Below are 20,732 nucleotides of genomic sequence, written 5' to 3' on the forward strand. Positions count from 1 at the left end.
TCTCCTCCTCTATTTTCCCGTCGCCTTGCTCATCCCCGGTGAGCTCCCACCGTCGAACCAGCGCCTGTGCCGTTGCAGCGTAGCATTCAATAGCTCCGCCTTATCCTTGCGCGCCCAGCCAACCCACCAATTTAGTTTGATTTTGCCGGGAAACTACTGTGCGCGCTCTTCTTCCTCGTGGCCGACAGCGTCCCCGTCGCGAGCACTTCATCGTGGCCAGAGCTCCATGGTGCGCCTCTGCCCCTGTTGAGTCTTGATTCAGCTTCGCCACGATGCTATGGTACTCTATGACCCATTGATTTCTTGTTTTGACCACCACAGCCACTGGAGCATCGCCACCGACGACGATCTGCTCCGCCGTGCTTGCTCGGAACGTCGACCCACCTCTCCTTTGATCCTCCGACCTTGTGCTCTACTCAGTCGCGTTTGGGGTGAGCTGCTGATGCTTCCTGGGCCATCTGTTTAAGCTTTATAGGTCTCACGTCGCCAGCGTAGCGTAGCCACGCTGTCGTGGCCGCCATGGCCGGCGTAGTGCTCGGTCCAGTTCGTAGCTAGTCTAGCTTGTGCCCTAGAATGATGCGCCTAGTCGAGGGGAGTGTTTTGGTGCTTTGGCCATCACCGTTGGTCTCGCCGTCGATGAGATATCGTCGGTCAGCGCAGTCGCCGGTGTGGTCAAACGCGCGAGGTTAGGGATGACAGGTGGGGTCGGGATGTCAGTGACTGCGTAGTTCAAAATGAATTTCTGTTTTTCAGATTTGAATGAATAGTGTCTATTTTTGTTATTTTTGTGTAGATTTATTTAGAGCTCCAAAAATTATGAAAATTTTTGTGTGACTCCTCTATGATGCATATTATTTAAGAAAAATATGAAATATTGTTTTTCAGCACTTTTTGAATGTGATAAAAATTGCTCAATTGATTAATAAATGGATTTCCATGATTTTTCTAGGCTTATTTAATTGTCCAAAAATTATAAAATTTGTTTTGCCACTTACTTATCATGTAATGAACATTTACTAAAATTTTGAGCTCAATTAGAATAAGTTGATTTATTTCATAATTTTGAATTAAATAATTAATTCATAAAAGCAAATAGTAACCTTTAATGATTTAGGTTTTGTTTGAAATTTTGGATTAAGTGATGACCTTGGGTCATTTGTTGATAATGATCCTTGGCAATTGATGTATGTGTTACGAAAAAGATTTAGTTTGTTTGACTTGCAACTGTACCGCGAAGGAAAGTTGTATTCAAATTGTTAATTTTTACATCCATCATCGAGCATCATGTTAAACATGGCATTGTTACTACATGTAGTGAATGAAGGTGAACACGTGGTAGTTAATCAAGTTGTTGAGGAGGTTAATCTGTCTGTTGAGGTCGGATCGAATACTTGTGAAACGTCGCAGGAACCGGACTTTTCCGTCAACGAAGGCAAGCCCCGGATGCATACAACCCTACCTTGTATTTTACAAATTAATTTCGCTTTTGCTTGTTTTTACTGCATTAAGTGATTAGGAGTCAAGTACAAACCAAATTGGTACATTACCACCCTTGTTATTCCATATTTATCATATTACTAGTTTTAAATTCGTATATGCCTAGTTTTGCTTAGCTATGCTTAGAACGATGAAAGTCGGGTGATTACCTGCCACTTGCAAGTTTTAAATGGAACTTTGGTTACTTATGTTATCATGTGATATGAGAATGTGGAGTAATAAATCTAGACCGGGCGGACTCGGTGTGTGTGAGCCACAAGACATGGAGGTCTTGTGAGCGGGTTCTTTCCGCCTGTGTCGATTAAGGCACGTCCGTTGTTGAATTGCATGAGGTGAGAATTTGTAGTACTAACCACATACTCCGGTAAGCCTTAACTTGGCGATTCTAGTACGAGAATGGCTACTCGCGCACTGGGAGTGGAGAGATGGCAGGAATAGCGTGTACCCATGTGGCCATGGGCTGGAATGGTGGAGTACTGTATTCTCAGGTGGCGCAGACCTGTTCTTGTTTAGAGGATCCAAGGGTAGGTTGGTATATGTAGGTCGGGGACCTGCATATGTCATGTGGTCTGGAATTCCCAACTGGGTTTAATCGGTTCGAATCGTCGTTGCTCCTCGGTTATGGAGACTCAACTCACTGTTCATCATCGTATTATTAATAACTAGAACTTGAGGCTGGTTGAGAAAGTGTTGGATATGAAGTTTCATGATCTCCATACGGATCATGTTAGCTTTGTATATGATTTTATGAAGTTACAAATGTCAAATTAAAAAATTTTTATTAAAAAGCTTTTACACAAAATAACTTTGATTATTGCTAAAGCTATACCTTGAATCCCTGAGCCTACATTCCTAAGTTTATCAGTTAATATTTCGATTAAGTCTTGTTGAGTACTTTTTGTACTCAGGGTTCGTTGACCCTTGTTGCAGGTGAGCCTCATGAGTAGATCTGTTTTGGATCGTGCTGCATCACTATCATTCGTTCTGACGATGAGAAGTAAATGTGTGATCCTTGGGCAGGACGTTTATTTTGTGTGTTATGTATATGTTAATTATGCCACTCCACTACTACTATGGTTTGTAATAATTATCGAACTTAGTTGTGAGGTTTGAAACTACTGTTTTGTAAATTATGTTATTGTAAGACTTCCGTTGTTTTTACTCTAGTATAGATATTTGAATAAATGTTGTAATACTGTAATGACTCTGTAACATGATCCTGCTCAGAAATCATGGATGATTCGGGGTTCCCTGAGGACACCCGACAGTCTTCTTAAGTTACCGGAAATATATGCACAGATGTCAAAGGTCATCGGATAGTGATAGGTGCATGTGGGCCCTATAATTTAGGAGGTTCTGCCACAAAATGGTATCGAAGCGATCGTTACAAAGTTTTTGTGGTATTGTTTTACAAAAACTTCAAAATGATTTGGGATGACTAAATTTAACTTGATAATTTGGTCCAAATTGCTTCTGACTTATTTATTTCTTCCTCACCATTCCTTATTTGATTAAAAAGGTTTTGTGTGGTGGAGTAGTAATCTTACTATGCCCTATATAAAAATAAATGTTGTTTATGTGCATTATAAACTTTGATGTTTTTGTTCGTAAGAACGATTCATGCATCATGATTAATTCACTCGTTACTTCCTTCACCTTTGAGTCTAGAGTTAAGTAGTGAGTTTGGTTTGAGTAATGTAATCCATCATAAGCTGCTCTTTAGACTTTGATCAAATGGTCTTACTTGGATTAAATTGGCTTCCTACAGTATGGCCCGTACCAAGATGACGCCTCGTAAGTCCACTGGACCCAAAGGAGTTCCTTGTCACCAACTTGCCCCTAGGAATGACGGTGCTAGCAGTAGCAGCTCTAGGCCTGATCCCCAGGCAGAGATACAGAGGATTTCTGCAGAGTTAGCACAAGCTACTACATATAGGGCTTTGGACGCTATACAGGTAGGAGAATTATAGGATCAATTGAGGCATCACACCACCGCGCATAGGAACTGTGAAAGCATGTTAGTTCGTATGGTGGAGGGAAGGAATGAAGCTTGGCATAGGGAAAATGTAGCTAGGGCTAGAACTCATGAGCTAGAATTCTATGTAGAAGATTTAGAAGAACATAATACTTATCTGCATGAGGAAGTTCATAGGCTTAGCAATCTACTAAATCCAAATCATGAAGCCCCAAGCTGATGCAATGGACCCTAGTGTCATCCTTGCCGATGATAACGAAGCGGAAGAAGAAGAAGATCCTGAAGAATTAGTAATGATCAATGAAAGTGATGAGGAAGGCGGTAATAATTCCGGAATGGATACCGAGCCTGAAGTTTGAAGTAATCACGGAAAGGAGTAGAGTTGTATAATAGTTAGTTATAGTTAAGTTATGTAGTCTTGTTTTGGTACTTATAGGTTCTGGTGTTTATATTAGTAAACCCTATGTAATGTGTCTGGAGTAAGCTTTTGTGCAATTCAATAAAGGCTTGTGAATAAAGTTTGGTTTGTTATGAGCAGATGCGTCGTACGCGGGGTTCGTATATTCCTGGAACTTCACAAGATGAGGATGGTATTCTAGATCCGCCACCAGTTCCAACAAATCTGGCTGATGCTATAACCGCACTTGTCAATGTGATGGCCGAAAATTCTCGTTTGCTTCATGAGATAGCTCAGAGTAATCAGAATCAGATGCACGGAAACCGTGGTCGCCACCATAACAGACAGGAGGCTACATATGTTGATTTTACAGATATAAGACCACCGGTGTTCACCAAGGCAGATGAACCATTGGAGGCTGATGACTGGCTTCAAACCATGGAGCAGAAATTTGATCTTATTCCATGCACGGAGTATCAGAAACCTACGTTTGCCGCCCAGCAACTTAGAGGAGCAGCAAGTGCTTGGTGGGCAAACTTAGTGGCTATGCAACCAGCTGGCATTCCAATAACTTGGGCTGAGTTCCGTACTGCCTTCAGAGCCCATTATATCCCTAAAGGAGTGATGGCTATGAAGCTAGATGAATTCCTTGCTTTGAAGCAAGGAGATCAAACCGTGATGCAGTATGTGGGAAGATTTAATCACCTGTCACAATATGCATCAGAACATGTCAATACTGATGCAAAGAAGAAGAGGTGGTTTATAAGAGGTTTGAATACCAAGCTACAAACAATGATGACAACTTGCACCAATGTCACTTATCATGAGGCCGTAAATATTGCAATTGCTTCAGAGTCAAAGTATCGGCAGCATAAGGAGCTCAAAAAGAAAAAGAGTATGCCATCCAGATCTTTTGGGGGAAATTAGAAGAGACAGAGGGTGATTTATCGTCCAGTACATCATAATCGTCCTCCTTACCGTCCGCCACAGTCTCAAGCCAAGCAACAGTCGAATGTCCATCCTGCTATAACTTACCCGAGTTCATAGTCGACCAATGCTCCTGGTGGCAATGCTCCAACGTCCCAGGGTCACAACTATCCATGTTACAATTGTGGAAGGACTGGTCATTTCTCCAGGGAATGTCTATATCCCAGGCAGGCTAATCAAAATTATCAGAAGGCCCCTACCAATCAACAATAGGGTCAGGCACCAAACAAGAACCCCAATCAGAATGCTCAGAAGGGCAAAGATGATAGGAAGACAGGACGGGTGTTCTATATTCAAGCTGGAGAAATTCCGGAAGGGGAGCCAGTGATGATGGGTATGTTTCCTATTGCCAATCACCCTACAGTTATACTTTTTTATTCTAGCGCATCGCATTCATTCATCAATAGAACATTTGTCGTGAAGTATGAAATTTCAATTGGGGCAACAAAGGAAAGTTTCTTTATACAGTCACCCGGGGGACGTCTGTGTACTAAGGAAATGGTATACCAGGTACCCGTAAACCTAGGTGGGCATATTTTTCCCACTACCATGATTATCCTTAAGGATCAGGATATAGATGTAATCTTGGGAATGAATTGGATGTATCAGCATAAGGCTGTTATAGATGCTTTGAATAGGACATTAAGGGTAAGTTTGCCTGATAGTAATTCTCAACTTCTCATCCAACTTCCAACCCTAAGAAGATCAGTGGGCAAGGTTTGTGCAACTGCTGTCAAAGAGATTAGAGATATTCCGGTAGTGTGTGAATTTCTGGATGTGTTTCCTGAAGATTTACCCGGTCTACCACCTGATAGGGATGTATAGTTTAACATAGAGTTGCAACCTGGAATAGCTCCGATTTCTTGGAGAGCTTATAGGATGCCACCTAAGGAATTGGCCGAGTTGAAGACTCAGTTGCAAGAATTGATTGAGAAGGGGTTTATCCAACCTAGTTCATCACCTTGGGGATGTCCGACAATTTTTGTGAAAAAGAAAGATGAGACCCTGAGGTTATGTGTCGACTATCGTCCGTTGAATGAAGTGACCATCAAGAATAAGTATCCATTACCTCGGATAGATTTACTTTTTGATCAATTGGCCAGAGCCAAAGTTTTCTCCAAGATAGATTTGAGGTCAGGATATCACCAAATCAAGATAAAGCCTGAAGATATTCCCAAAACGGCATTTACCACAAGATATGGATTATATGAATACTTGGTAATGTCTTTTGGTTTGACAAATGCTCCAGCTCATTTTATGTATCTGATGAACTCAGTATTCATGCCTAAGCTAGACAAGTTTGTAGTGGTGTTTATTGATGACATTTTAGTATATTCCAAGAATAAGAAAGAACATGAGGAACATCTCAGAATTGTTCTGACCCGCTTGAGAGAACATCAACTATATGCCAAGTTCAGCAAGTGTGATTTTTGGCTTAAGGAAGTGCAATTTCTTGGACATGTCTTGTCAGCTGAAGGATGTTGCAGTTGATCCTAGCAAAGTGAAGGATGTGCTTGATTGGAAACCGCCAACCACAGTTCATCAAGTTTGGAGTTTTCTGGGTTTGGCAGGGTATTACCGTCGGTTTATTCCAGATTTCTCTAAAATATCAAAGTCCATAACTGAATTGTTGAAGAACCAAGTCAAGTTTGTCTGGTCATCTGATTGTGAAAAGGCTTTTCAGACTTTGAAAAGACTGTTGACTACTGCACCAGTGCTAGCCCAACCTGATATCGAAAAGCCGTTTGATGTTTATTATGATGCTTCAGGTATTGGTATTGGATGTGTGTTGATGCAAGAAGGCCGAGTCATTGCCTATGCATCCTAGGCAACTTAAGCAGCATGAAGAACACTATCCGACTCATGATCTAGAGTTAGCAGCTGTGGTTCATGCTCTGAAGATTTGGCGGCATTACCTGCTTGGTAATACGTGCCATATGTATACAGACCACAAGAGCTTAAAGTATATCTTTACTCAGTTAGAGCTGAACATGCGACAAAGAAGATGGTTAGAACTGATTAAAGATTATGACTTGGAAGTACATTATCACCCCGGTAAAGCAAACGTGGTTGCAGATGCCCTCAGTCGCAAAAGTTATTGCAATTGTCTGACAGTGAGAACAATGGGTTTGACTCTATGTCAAGAAATGGAGAAGTTGAATGTAGAATTAATTCAACAAGGAAGTTTGACCAACATAACTATTGAAGCCACTATTCGAGACCAGATTATCGCTGCTCAGAAGGAAAACAAGGGTATAGCCCATATCAAGGAAAGAGTCAAGAATGGAAAAGCGGAATGCTTTAGCATAAATGATGAAGATGTGTTATGGTTCAAGGATCGCCTGGTGGTACCAAAAGTTCCTGAGTTGCGGCAGTCAATTCTAGATGAGGCACATGCTACTAGGTTATCTATCCATCCAGGAAGCAACAAGATGTACCATGACTTGAAGCAAAGATTCTGGTGGACTAAAATGAAAATAGAGATTGCTAGATATATAGCAAAGTGTGATACTTGTCAAAAGGTGAAAGCTATACATTTGAGGTCTGCTGGTGAATTACAACCATTACCTATTCCATCTTGGAAGTGGGAGGACATAAGTATGGACTTTATTGTTGGTCTACCCAAGACATCAAAGGGATTTGACTCAGTATGGGTTATTGTAGATCGACTCACTAAGTCAGCACATTTTCTTCCTGTCAAGACAATATATCCTACGATCCAATATGCCAAGATGTATTTAGCAAGAATCATGAGTCTCCATGGAGTACCCAAGACTATTGTGTTAGATAGGGGTACACAGTTTGTTTCTAACTTTTGGAAACAATTGCATTCTTCATTGGGTACCAAACTTCTATATAGTACAGCTTATCATTCCGTAGACTGATGGACAGACTGAAAGAGTCAATCAAGTACTTGAAGATATGTTAAGGTCTTGTGTTCCTTAACTATTCCAATAAGTGGGATGAGTGCTTACCTTTGGCCGAGTTCTCATACAACAATAGTTATCAGGAAAGCATTAGAATGGCTCCATTTGAAGCACTCTATGGTTGTAGATGCAGAACATCATTGAGTTGGTCTGAGCCTGGAGAAAGAAGATTCTTTGGAGTTGACCGTTGTGAAAGAAACAGAAGACAAGGTTAGGCAAATACAGAGTAATTTGAAGATAGCTCAGTCCCGCCAAAAGAGTTATGCGGATAGAAGACGGAGACCATTGGATATTTAACAAAGGAGATTTTGTATATATGAAAGTATCACCAATGAAGGGAGTTACCCTGTTTTGGTGTTAAAGGAAAGTTGGCACCTCGATATATTGGACCATATCAAATTTTGGAAAGGTATGGAAAAGTGGCATATCGCTTGAAATTACCTGAACATCTCGCAGCTGTACATGATGTGTTCCATGTTTCTCAATTGAAGAAGTGTCTCCGAGTGCCTGAACAGAATGTTGAAGTTGAAGGAGTGGAACTTGAACCGGATTTGACCTTATTCGAATATCCTATCCGAGTGTTGGATCAGAAAGATCGTGTTACTCGAAGACAGGACAATCAAGTTCTATAAAATACAATGGAATCAACATTCAGAAGAGGAAGCTACTTGGGAATCAGAAGATTACTTGTTAGAAAAGTTTCCAGAGTTTCTAGCGTCAATATAGAATAGAGTAATGTTAGTTGAGCTCGGTTGCTACAAATTGTGTTTTGTAAAGGAACCTCAGCTGTTTTATGGACAAGTTTTGGATGTTTTTAGACTGACACATTTCCTTTTCCATTACTTACTCTATGGCTTTGAATCTCGGGGCGAGATTTCTTTTAGGGGGGAAGGATTGTAACACCCCGGGTGTTTAAATATTAAAAACATGACATGTCATCATATGCAGTGCAAGGCATTTGGTCATATTGCAAACTTTGATATGCATTCACTAAAACAAGTTTACATTTGTGTTATGAGTGTTGAATTGAATTGTTTGAATCAAGTCAAAATTTGGTTTGGATTTGAATTTTCCAGAAAACCCTGATTTTCAGTATTTAAACCCTACCCTGAAAATCCATTTCAAAATCGAAGCACATTTTGGGGTTGAGCCTTAAAGCAAAAGTGTAGAGCTTGACAAGTTATACAAAGTTTGTTTTTGGAGTTTTTCAAGTTGTTTAGTAAAATTTGAAGTTATTTGAAAAGGCAAAATTCCTTAAATGTCCCCTATTTGAATTCAAAAAGTTCATTTCAAAATGTAGACCGAATTAGGAGTTGGTTATAAAAGCAAAGTTGTAGAACTTTTGATTTTGAACAACTTTTGTTTTTGTAAATTTTTGAGTTGTTATGAAAATTTGAGAGTAATTTGTGAATTTTGCGAATGGCAATTTTGTAATTCTGTGAACAGTGTTCACCGCCTAAGCTACATTGCCGGCGATCCTTCGGCTTGCTTCCAGTCGCACGTGGCCATCTGGGCGTCGCTGGTGAGGGAAATGGCTTCGCCGTGGCTTCCTTGCGCTTCCTGCCATCCTTTATAACCTGAGTCGCCGTCGTCATTGCCGTTTTCTCCTCCTCTGTTTTCCCGTCGCCTTGCTCATCTCCGGCGAGCTCCCACCGTCGAACCAGCGCCTGTGCCGTCGCAGCGTAGAGTTCAATAGCTCCGCCTTATCCTTGCGCACCCAGCCAACCCAAATTTAGTTTGATTTCGCTGGGAAACTGCTATGCGCGCTCTTCTTCCTCGTGGCCGCAACGTCCCCGTCACGAGCACTTCGTCGTGGCCAGAGCTCCACGGTGCGCCTCTGCCCCTACTGAGTCTTGATTCAGCTTCGCCACGATGCTGTGGTACTCTATGACCCATTGATTTCTCATTTTGACCACCACAGCCACTAGAGCATCGCCACCGACGATGATCTGCTCCGCCGTGCTTGCTCGGAACGTCGACCCACCTCTCCGTTGATCCTCCGACCTTGTGCTCTACTCAGTCGCGTTTGGGGTGAGCTGCTGATGCTTCCTGGGCCATCTGTTTAAGCTTTACAGGTCTCACATCGCCAGCATAGCATAGCCGCGCCGTCGTGGCCGCCATGGCCGACGTAGTGCTCGGTCCAGTGCGTAGCTAGTCCAGCTTGTGCCCTAGAATGATGCGCCTAGTCGAGGGGAGTGTTTTGGTGCTTTGGCCGTCACCATTGGTCTCGTCGTCGACGAGATATCGTCGGTCAGCGTAGTCGCTGGTGTGGTCAAACGCACGAGGTTAGGGATGACAGGTGGGGTCGGGATGTCAGTGACTGCGTAGTTCAAAATGAATTTCTGTTTTTTAGATTTGAATGAATAGTGTCTATTTTTGTTATTTTTGTGTAGATTTATTTAGAGCTCCAAAAATTATGAAAATTTTTGTGTGACTCCTCTGTGATGCATATTATTTAAGAAAAATATGAAATATTGTTTTTCAGCAATTTTTGAATGTGATAAAAATTGCTCAATTTATTAATAAATGGATTTCCATGATTTTTCTAGGCTTATTTAATTGTCCAAAAATTATGAAATTTGTTTTGCCACTTACTTATCATGTAATGAACATTTACTAAAATTTTGAGCTCAATTAGAATAAGTTGATTTATTTCATAATTTTGAATTAAATAATTAATTCATAAAAGCAAATAGTAACCTTTAATGATTTAGGTTTTGTTTGAAATTTTGGATTGAGTGATGACCTTGGGTCATTTGTTGATAATGATCCTTGGCAATTGATGTATGTGTTACGAAAAAGATTTAGTTTGTTTGACTTGCAACTATACCGCGAAGGAAAGTTGTATTCAAATTGTTAATTTTTGCATCCATCATCGAGCATCATGTTTCGTATTCGCATCATGTTAAACATGGCATTGTTATTACGTGTAGTGAACGAAGGTGAACATGTGGTAGTTAATCAAGTTGTTGAGGAGGTTAATCCGTCTGTTGAGGTCGGATCGAATACTTGTGAAACGTCGCAGGAACCGGACTTTTCCGTCAACGAAGGCAAGCCCCGGATGCATACAACCCTACCTTGTATTTTACAAATTAATTTCGCTTTTGCTTCTCTTTACTGCATTAAGTGATTAGGAGTCAAGTAAAAACCAAATTGGTAGCATTACCACCCTTGTTATTCCATATTTACCATATTACCAGTTTTAAATTCGTATATGCCTAGTTTTGCTTAGCTATGCTTAGAACGATGAAAGTCGGGTGATTACCTGCCACCTGCAAGTTTTAAATGGAACTTTGGTTACTTATGTTATCATGTGATATGGGAATGTGGAGTAATAAATCTAGACCAGGCGGACTCGGTGTGTGTGAGCCACAAGACATGGAGGTCTTGTGAGCGGGTTCTTTCCGCCTGTGTCGATTAAGGCACGTCCGTTGTTGAATTGCATGAGGTGAGAATTTGTAGTACTAACCACATACTCTGGTAAGCCTTAACTTGGCGATTCTAGTACGAGAATGGCTACTCGCGCACTGGGAGTGGAGAGATGGCGGGAATAGCGTGTACCCACGTGGCCATGGGCTGGAATGGTGGAGTACTGTATTCTCGGGTGGCGTGGACCTGTTCTTGTTTAGAGGATCCGAGGGTAGGTTGGTATATGTAGGTCGGGGACCTGCATATGTCGTGTGGTCTAGAATTCCTAGCTGGGTTTAATCGGTTCGAATCGTCGTTGCTCCTCGGTTATAGAGACTCAACTCACTGTTCATCATCATAGTATTAATAACTGGAACTTGAGGCTGGTTGAGAAAGTGTTGGATATGAAGTTTCATGATCTCCATACGGATCATGTCAGCTTTGTATATGATTTTATGAAGTTACAAATGTCGAATTAAAGAATTTTTATTAAAAGCTTTTACGCAAAATAACTTTGATTATTGCTAAAGCTATACCTTGAATCCCTGAGCCTGCATTCCTAAGTTTATCAGTTAATATTTTGGTTAAGTCTTGTTGAGTACTTTTTATACTCAGGGTTCGTTGACCCTTGTTGCAGGTGAGCCTCATGAGCAGATCTGTTTTGGATCATGCTGCATGACTATCGTTCGTTCTGACGATGAGAAGTAAATGTGTGATCCTTGGGCAGGACGTTTATTTTGTGTGTTATGTATATGTTAATTATGCCACTCCACTACTACTATGGTTTGTAATAATTATCGAACTTAGTTGTGAGGTTTGAAACTACTGTTTTGTAAATTATGTTATTGTAAGACTTCTGCTGTTTTTACTCTGGTGTAGATATTTGAATAAATGTTGTAATACTGCAATGACTCTGTAATGTGATCCTGCTCGGAAATCATGGATGATTCGGGGTTCCCCGAGGACACCCGACAGTCTTCTTAAGTTACCGGAAACATATGCACAGATGTCAAAGGTCGTCGGACAGTGATAGGTGCATGTGGGCCCTATAATTTAGGAGGTTCTGCCACAGAATGGTATCAGAGCGATCGTTACAAGGTTTTTGTTGTATTGTTTTACAAAAACTTCAAAATGATTTGGGATGACTAAATTTAACTTGATAATTTGGTCCAAATTGCTTCTGACTTATCTTATTTCTTTCTCACCATTCCTTATTTGATTAAAAAGGTTTTGTGTGGTGGAGTAGTAATCTTACTATGCCCTATATAAAAATAAATGTTGTTTATGTGCATTATAAACTTTGATGTTTTTGTTCGTAAGAACGATTCATGCATCATGATTAATTCACTCGTTACTTCCTTCACCTCTTAGTCTGGAGTTGAGTAGTGAGTCTGGTTTGAGTAATGTAATCCATCATAGCTGCTCTTTAGACTTTGATCAAATGGTCTTACTTGGATTAAATTGGCTTCCTACAGTATGGCTCGTGCCAAGATGACGCCCCGTAAGTCCACTGGACCCAAAGGAGTTCCTCGTCACCAACTTGCCCCTAGGAAATGACGGTGCTAGCAGTAGCAGCTCTAGGCCTGATCCCCAGGCAGAGATACAGAGGATTTCTGCAGAGTTAGCACAAGCTACTAGAGATAGGGCTTTGGATGCTATACAGGTAGGAGAATTACAGGATCAATTGAGGCGTCTCACCACCACGCACAAGGAACTACGAAAGCATGTTAGTTCGTACGGTGGAGGGAAGGAATGAAGCTTGGCATAGGGAAAATGTAGCTAGAGCTAGAACTCATGAGCTAGAATTCTATGTAGAAGATTTAGAAGAACATAATACTTATCTGCATGAGGAAGTTCATAGGCTTAGCAATCTACTAAATCCAAATCATGAGCCCCAAGCTGATGCAATGGACCCTGGTGTCATCCTTGCCGATGATAACGAATCAAAGAAGAAGAAGATCCTGAAGAATTAGTAATGATCAATGAAAGTGATGAGGAAGGCGGTAATAATTCCTGGAATGGATACCGAGCCTGAAGTTTGAAGTAATCACGGAAAGGAGTAGAGTTGTATAATAGTTAGTTATAGTTAAGTTATGTAGTCTTGTTTTGGTACTTACTAGGTTCTGGTGTTTATATTAGTAAACCCTATGTAATGTGTCTGGAGTAAGCTTTTGTGCAATTCAATAAAGGCTTGTGAATAAAGTTTGGTTTGTTATGAGCAGATGCGTCGTACGCGGGGTTCGTATATTCCTGGAACTTCACAAGATGAGGATGGTATTCCAGATCCACCACCAGTTCCAACAAATCTGGCTGATGCTATAACCGCACTTGTCAATGTGACGGCCGAAAATTCTCGTTTGCTTCATGAGATAGCTCAGAGTAATCAGAATCAGATGCACGGAAACTGTGGTCGCCACCATAACAGACAGGAGGCTACATATGTTGATTTTACAGACACAAGACCACCGGTGTTCACCAAGGCAGATGAACCATTGGAGGCTGATGACTGGCTTCGAACCATGGAGCAGAAATTTGATCTTATTCCATGCACGGAGTATCAGAAACCTACGTTTGCCGCCCAGCAACTTAGAGGAGCAGCAAGTGCTTGGTGGGCAAACTTAGTGGCTATGCAACCAGCTGGCATTCCAATAACTTGGGCTGAGTTCCGTACTGCCTTCAGAGCCCATTATATCCCTGAAGGAGTGATGGCTATGAAGCTAGATGAATTCCTTGCTTTGAAGCAAGGAGATCAAACCGTGATGCAGTATGTGGGAAGATTTAATCACCTGTCACAATATGCATCAGAACATGTCAATACTGATGCAAAGAAGAAGAGGTGGTTTATGAGAGGTTTGAATACCAAGCTGCAAACAATGATGACAACTTGCACCAATGTCACTTATCATGAGGCCAGTAAATATTGCAATTGCTTCAGAGTCAAAGTATCGGCAGCATAAGGAGCTCAAAAAGAAAAAGAGTATGCCGTCCGGATCTTTTGGGGGAAATCAGAAGAGGCAGAGGGTGATTTATCATCCAGTACATCATAATCGTCCTCCTTACCGTCCGCCACAGTCTCAAGCCGAGGCAACAGTCGAATGTCCATCCTGCTATAACCTATCCGAAGTTCATAGTCGACCAATGCTCCTGGTGGCAATGCTCCAACATCCCAGGGTCACAACTATCCGTGTTACAATTGTGGAAGGACTGGTCATTTCTCCAGGGAATGTCCATATCCTAGGCAGGCTAATCAAAATTATCAGAAGGCCCCTGCCAATCAACAACAGGGTCAGGCACCAAACAAGAACCCCAATCAGAATGCTCAGAAGGGCAAAGATGAGAGGAAGACAGGACGGGTGTTCTATATTCAAGCTGGAGAAATTCTAGAAGGGGAGCCAGTGATGATGGGTATGTTTCCTGTTGCCAATCACCCTGCAGTTATACTTTTTGATTCTGGCGCATCGCATTCATTCATCAATAGAACATTTGTCGTGAAGTATGAAATTTCAATTGGGGCAACAAAGGAAAGTTTCTTTATACAGTCGCCCAGGGGACTGTCTGTGTACTAAGGAAATGGTATACCAGGTACCCGTAAACCTAGGTGGGCATATTTTTCCCACTACCATGATTATCCTTAAGGATCAGGATATAGATGTAATCTTGGGAATGAATTGGATGTATCAGCATAAGGCTGTTATAGATGCTTTGAATAGGACATTAAGGGTAAGTTTGCCTGATAGTAATTCTCAACTTCTCATCCAACTTCCAACCCTAAGAAGATCAGTGGGCAAGGTTTGTGCAACTGCTGTCAAAGAGATTAGAGATATTCCGGTAGTGTGTGAATTTCCGGACTGTGTTTCCTGAAGATTTACCCGGTCTACCACCTGATAGGGATGTACAGTTTAACATAGAGTTACAACCTGGAACAGCTCCGATTTCTCGGAGAGCTTATAGGATGCCACCTAAGGAATTGGCCGAGTTGAAGACTCAGTTACAAGAATTGATTGAGAAGGGGTTTATCCAACCTAGTTCCTCACCTTGGGGATGTCCGGCAATTTTTGTGAAAAAGAAAGATGAGACCCTGAGGTTATGTGTTGACTATCGTCCGTTGAATGAAGTGACCATCAAGAATAAGTATCCATTACCTCGGATAGATTTGCTTTTTGATCAATTGGCCGGAGCCAAAGTTTTCTCCAAGATAGATTTGAGGATCAGGATATCACCAAATCAAGATAAAGCCTGAAGATATTCCCAAAACGGCATTTACCACAAGATATGGATTATATGAATACTTGGTAATGTCTTTTGGTTTGACAAATGCTCCAGCTCATTTCATGTATCTGATGAACTCAGTATTCATGCCTGAGCTAGACAAGTTTGTAGTGGTGTTTATTGATGACATTTTAGTATATTCCAAGAATAAGAAAGAACATGCGGAACATCTCAGAATTGTTCTGACCCGCTTGAGAGAACATCAACTATATGCCAAGTTCAGCAAGTGTGATTTTTGGCTTAAGGAAGTGCAATTTCTTGGACATGTCTTGTCAGCCGAAGGAGTTGCAGTTGATCCCAGCAAAGTGAAGGATGTGCTTGATTGGAAACCGCCAACCACAGTTCATCAAGTTCAGAGTTTTCTGGGTTTGGCAGGGTATTACCGTCGGTTTATTCTAGATTTCTCTAAAATATCAAAGTCCATAACTGAATTGTTGAAGAACCAAGTTAAGTTTGTCTGGTCATCTGATTGTGAAAAGGCTTTCCAGACTTTGAAAAGACTGTTGACTACTGCACCAGTGCTAGCCCAACCTGATATCGAAAAGCCGTTTGATGTTTATTGTGATGCTTCAGGTATTGGTATTGGATGTGTGTTGATGCAAGAAGGCCGAGTCATTGCCTATGCATCCAGGCAACTTAAGCAGCATGAAGAACACTATCCGACTCATGACCTAGGAGTTAGCAGCTGTGGTTCATGCTCTGAAGATTTGGTGGCATTACCTGCTTGGTAATACGTGCCATATGTATACAGACCACAAGAGCTTAAAGTATATCTTTACTCAGTCAGAGTTGAACATGCGACAAAGAAGATGGTTAGAACTGATTAAGGATTATGACTTGGAAGTACATTATCACCCCGGTAAAGCAAATGTGGTTGCAGATGCCCTCAGTCGCAAAAGTTATTGCAATTGTCTGACAGTGAGAACAATGGGTTTGAATTTATGTCAAGAAATGGAGAAGTTGAATGTAGAAGTAATTCAACAAGGAAGTTTGACCAACATAATTGTTGAAGCCACTATTCGAGATCAAGTTATTGCTGCTCAGAAGGAAAACAAGGGTATAGCCCATATCAAGGAAAGAGTCAAGAATGGAAAAGCGGAATGCTTTAGCATAGATGATGAAGATGTGTTATGGTTCAAGGATCGCCTGGTGGTACCAAAAGTTCCTGAGTTGCGGTAGTCAATTCTAGATGAGGCACATGCTACTAGGTTATCTATCCATCCGGGAAGCAACAAGATGTACCATGACTTGAAGCAAAGATTCTGGTGGACTAAAATGAAAATAGAGATTGCTAGATATATAGCAAAGTGTGATACTTGTCAAAAGGTGAAAGCTATACATTTGAGGTCTGCTGGTGAATTACAACCATTACCTATTCCATCTTGGAAGTGGGAGGACATAAGTATGGACTTTATTGTTGGTCTACCCAAGACATCAAAGGGATTTGACTCAGTATGGGTTATTGTAGATCGACTCACTAAGTCAGCACATTTTCTTCCTGTCAAGACAATATATCCTACGATCCAATATGCCAAGATGTATTTAGCAAGAATCATGAGTCTCCATGGAGTACCCAAGACTATTGTGTCAGATAGGGGTACACAGTTTGTCTCTAACTTTTGGAAACAATTGCATTCTTCATTGGGTACCAAACTTCTGTATAGTACAGCTTATCATCCGCAGACTGATGGACAGACTGAAAGAGTCAATCAAGTACTTGAAGATATGTTAAGGTGTTGTGTCCTTAACTATTCCAATAAGTGGGATGAAGTGCTTACCTTTGGCCGAGTTCTCATACAACAATAGTTATCAGGAAAGCATTAGAATGGCTCCATTTGAAGCACTCTATGGTCGTAGATGCAGAACATCGTTGAGTTGGTCTGAGCCTGGAGAAAGAAGATTCTTTGGAGTTGACCTTGTGAAAGAAACAGAAGACAAGGTTAGGCAAATACAGAGTAATTTGAAGATAGCTCAGTCCCGCCAAAAGAGTTATGCGGATAGAAGACGGAGACCATTGGTATTTAACAAAGGAGATTTTGTATATCTGAAAGTATCACCAATGAAGGGAGTTACCCGTTTTGGTGTTAAAGGAAAGTTGGCACCTCGATATATTGGACCATATCAAATTTTGGAAAGGTATGGAAAAGTGGCATATCGCTTGAAATTACCTGAACATCTCGCAGCTGTGCATGATGTGTTCCATGTTTCTCAATTGAAGAAGTGTCTCCGAGTGCCTGAACAGAATGTTGAAGTTGAAGGAGTGGAACTTGAACCGGATTTGACTTATTCCGAATATCCTATCCGAGTGTTGGATCAGAAAGATCGTGTTACTCGAAGACGGACAATCAAGTTCTATAAAATACAATGGAATCAACATTCAGAAGAGGAAGCTACTTGGGAATCAGAAGATTACTTGTTAGAAAAGTTTCCAGAGTTTCTAGCGTCAATATAGAATAGAGTAATGTTAGTTGAGCTCGGTTGCTACAAATTGTGTTTTGTAAAGGAACCTCAGCTATTTTATGGACAAGTTTTGGATGTTTTTGGACTGACACATTTCCTTTTCCATTACTTACTCTATGGCTTTGAATCTCGGGGCGAGATTTCTTTTAGGGGGAAGGATTGTAACACCTCGGGTGTTTAAATATTAAAAACATGACATGTCATCATATGCATTGCAAGGCATTTGGTCATATTGCAAACTTTGATATGCATTCACTAAAACAAGTTTACATTTGTGTTATGAGTGTTGAATTGAATTGTTTGAATCAAGTCAAAATTTGGTTTGGATTTGAATTTTCCAGAAAACCCTGATTTTCAGTATTTAAACCCTACCCTGAAAATCCATTTCAAAATCGAAGCACATTTTGGGGTTGAGCCTTAAAGCAAAAGTGTAGAGCTTGACAAGTTATACAAAGTTTGTTTTTGGAGTTTTCAAGTTGTTTAGTAAAATTTGGAAGTCATTTGAAAAGGACATAATTCGTTAAATGTCCCTATTCGAATTCAAAAGTTCATTTCAAAATGTAGACCGAATTAGGAGTTGGTTATAAAAGGAAAGTTGTAGAACTTTTGATTTTGAACAACTTTTGTTTTTGGAGATTTTTGAGTTGTTATGAAAATTTGAGAGTAATTTGTGAATTTTGGCGAATGGCAATTTTGTAATTTCTGTGAACAGTGTTCACCGCCTAAGCTACATTGCCGGCGATCCTTCGGCTTGCTTCCAGTCGCACGCAGTGGCCTGTCTGGGAGTCGCGCTGGTGAGGGAAATGGCTTCGCCGTGGCTTCCTTGCGCTTCCTGGCCATCCTTTATAACCTGAGTCGCCGTCGTCATTGCCGTTTTCTCCTCCTCTATTTTCCCGTCGCCTTGCTCATCTCCGGCGAGCTCCCACCGTCGAACCAGCGCCTGTGCCGTCGCAACGTAGCGTTCAATAGCTCTGCCTTATCCTTGCGTGCCCAGCCAACCCACCAATTTAGTTTGATTTCGTCGGGAAACTGCTGTGCGCGCTCTTCTTCCTCGCGGCCGGCAACGTCCCCGTTGCGAGCACTTCGTCGTGGCCAGAGCTCCACGGTGCGCCTCTGCCCCTGCTGAGTCTTGATTCAGCTTCGCCACGATGCTGTGGTACTCTATGACCCATTGATTTCTCGTTTTGACCACCACAGCCACTGGAGCATCGCCACCGACGACGATCTGCTCCGCTGTGCTTGCTCGGAACGTCGACCCACCTCTCCGTTGATCCTCCGACCTTGTGCTCTACTCAGTCGCGTTTGGGGTGAGCTGCTGATGCTTCCTGGGCCATCTGTTTAAGCTTTATAGGTCTCACGTCTCCATCGTAGCGTAGCCACCCCGTCGTGGCCACCATGGCCGGCATAGTGCTCGGTCCAGTCCATAGCTAGTCCAGCTTGTGCCCTAGAATGATGCGCCTAGTCGAGGGGAGTGTTTTGGTGCTTTGGCCGTCACCGTTGGTCTCGCCGTCGACGAGATATCGTCGGTCAGCGCAGTCGCCGGTGTGGTCAAACGCGCTGAGGTTAGGGATGACAGGTGGGGTCGGGATGTCAGTGACTGCGTAGTTCAAAATGAATTTCTGTTTTTCAGATTTGAATGAATAGTGTCTAGTTTTGTTATTTTTGTGTAGATTTATTTAGAGCTCCAAAAATTATGAAAATTTTTGTGTGACTCCTCTGTGATGCATATTATTTAAGAAAAATATGAAATATTGTTTTTCAGCACTTTTTGAATGTGATAAAAATTGCTCAATTTATTAATAAATGGATTTCCATGATTTTTCTAGGCTTATTTAATTGTCCAAAAATTATGAAATTTGTTTTGCCACTTACTTATCATGTAATGAACATTTACTAAAATTTTGAGCTCAATTAGAATAAGTTGATTTATTTCATAATTTTGAATTAAATAATTAATTCATAAAAGCAAATAGTAACCTTTAATGATTTAGGTTTTGTTTGAAATTTTGGATTGAGTGATGACCTTGGGTCATTTGTTGATAATGATCCTTGGCAATTGATGTATGTGTTACGAAAAAGATTTAGTTTGTTTGACTTGCAACTGTACCGCGAAGGAAAGTTGTATTCAAATTGTTAATTTTTGCATCCATCATCGAGCATCATGTTTCGTATTCCGCATCATGTTAAACATGGCATTGTTACTACGTGTAGTGAACGAAGGTGAACACGTGGTAGTTAATCAAGTTGTTGAGGAGGTTAATCCGTCTGTTGAGGTCGGATCGAATACTTGTGAAACGTCGCAGGAACCGGACTTTTCCGTCAACGAAGGCAAGCCCCGGATGCATACAACCCTACCTTGTATTTTACAAATTAATTTCGCTTTTGCTTCTTTTACTGCATTAAGTGATTAGGAGTCAAGTACAAACCAAATTGGTAGCATTACCACCCTTGTTATTCCATATTTACCATATTACCAGTTTTAAATTCGTATATGCCTAGTTTTGCTTAGCTATGCTTAGAACGATGAAAGTCGGGTGATTACCTGCCACCTGCAAGTTTTAAATGGAACTTTGGTTACTTATGTTATCATGTGATATGGGAATGTGGAGTAATAAATCTAGACCGGGCGGACTCGGTGTGTGTGAGCCACAAGACATGGAGGTCTTGTGAGCGGGTTCTTTTCGCCTGTGTCGATTAAGGCACGTCCGTTGTTGAATTGCATGAGGTGAGAATTTGTAGTACTAACCACATACTCTGGTAAGCCTTAACTTGGCGATTCTAGTACGAGAATGGCTACTCGCGCACTGGGAGT

This window comes from Miscanthus floridulus, chromosome 7 (genome assembly GCF_019320115.1).
Source record: "Miscanthus floridulus cultivar M001 chromosome 7, ASM1932011v1, whole genome shotgun sequence".
NCBI lineage: Eukaryota > Viridiplantae > Streptophyta > Magnoliopsida > Poales > Poaceae > Miscanthus > Miscanthus floridulus.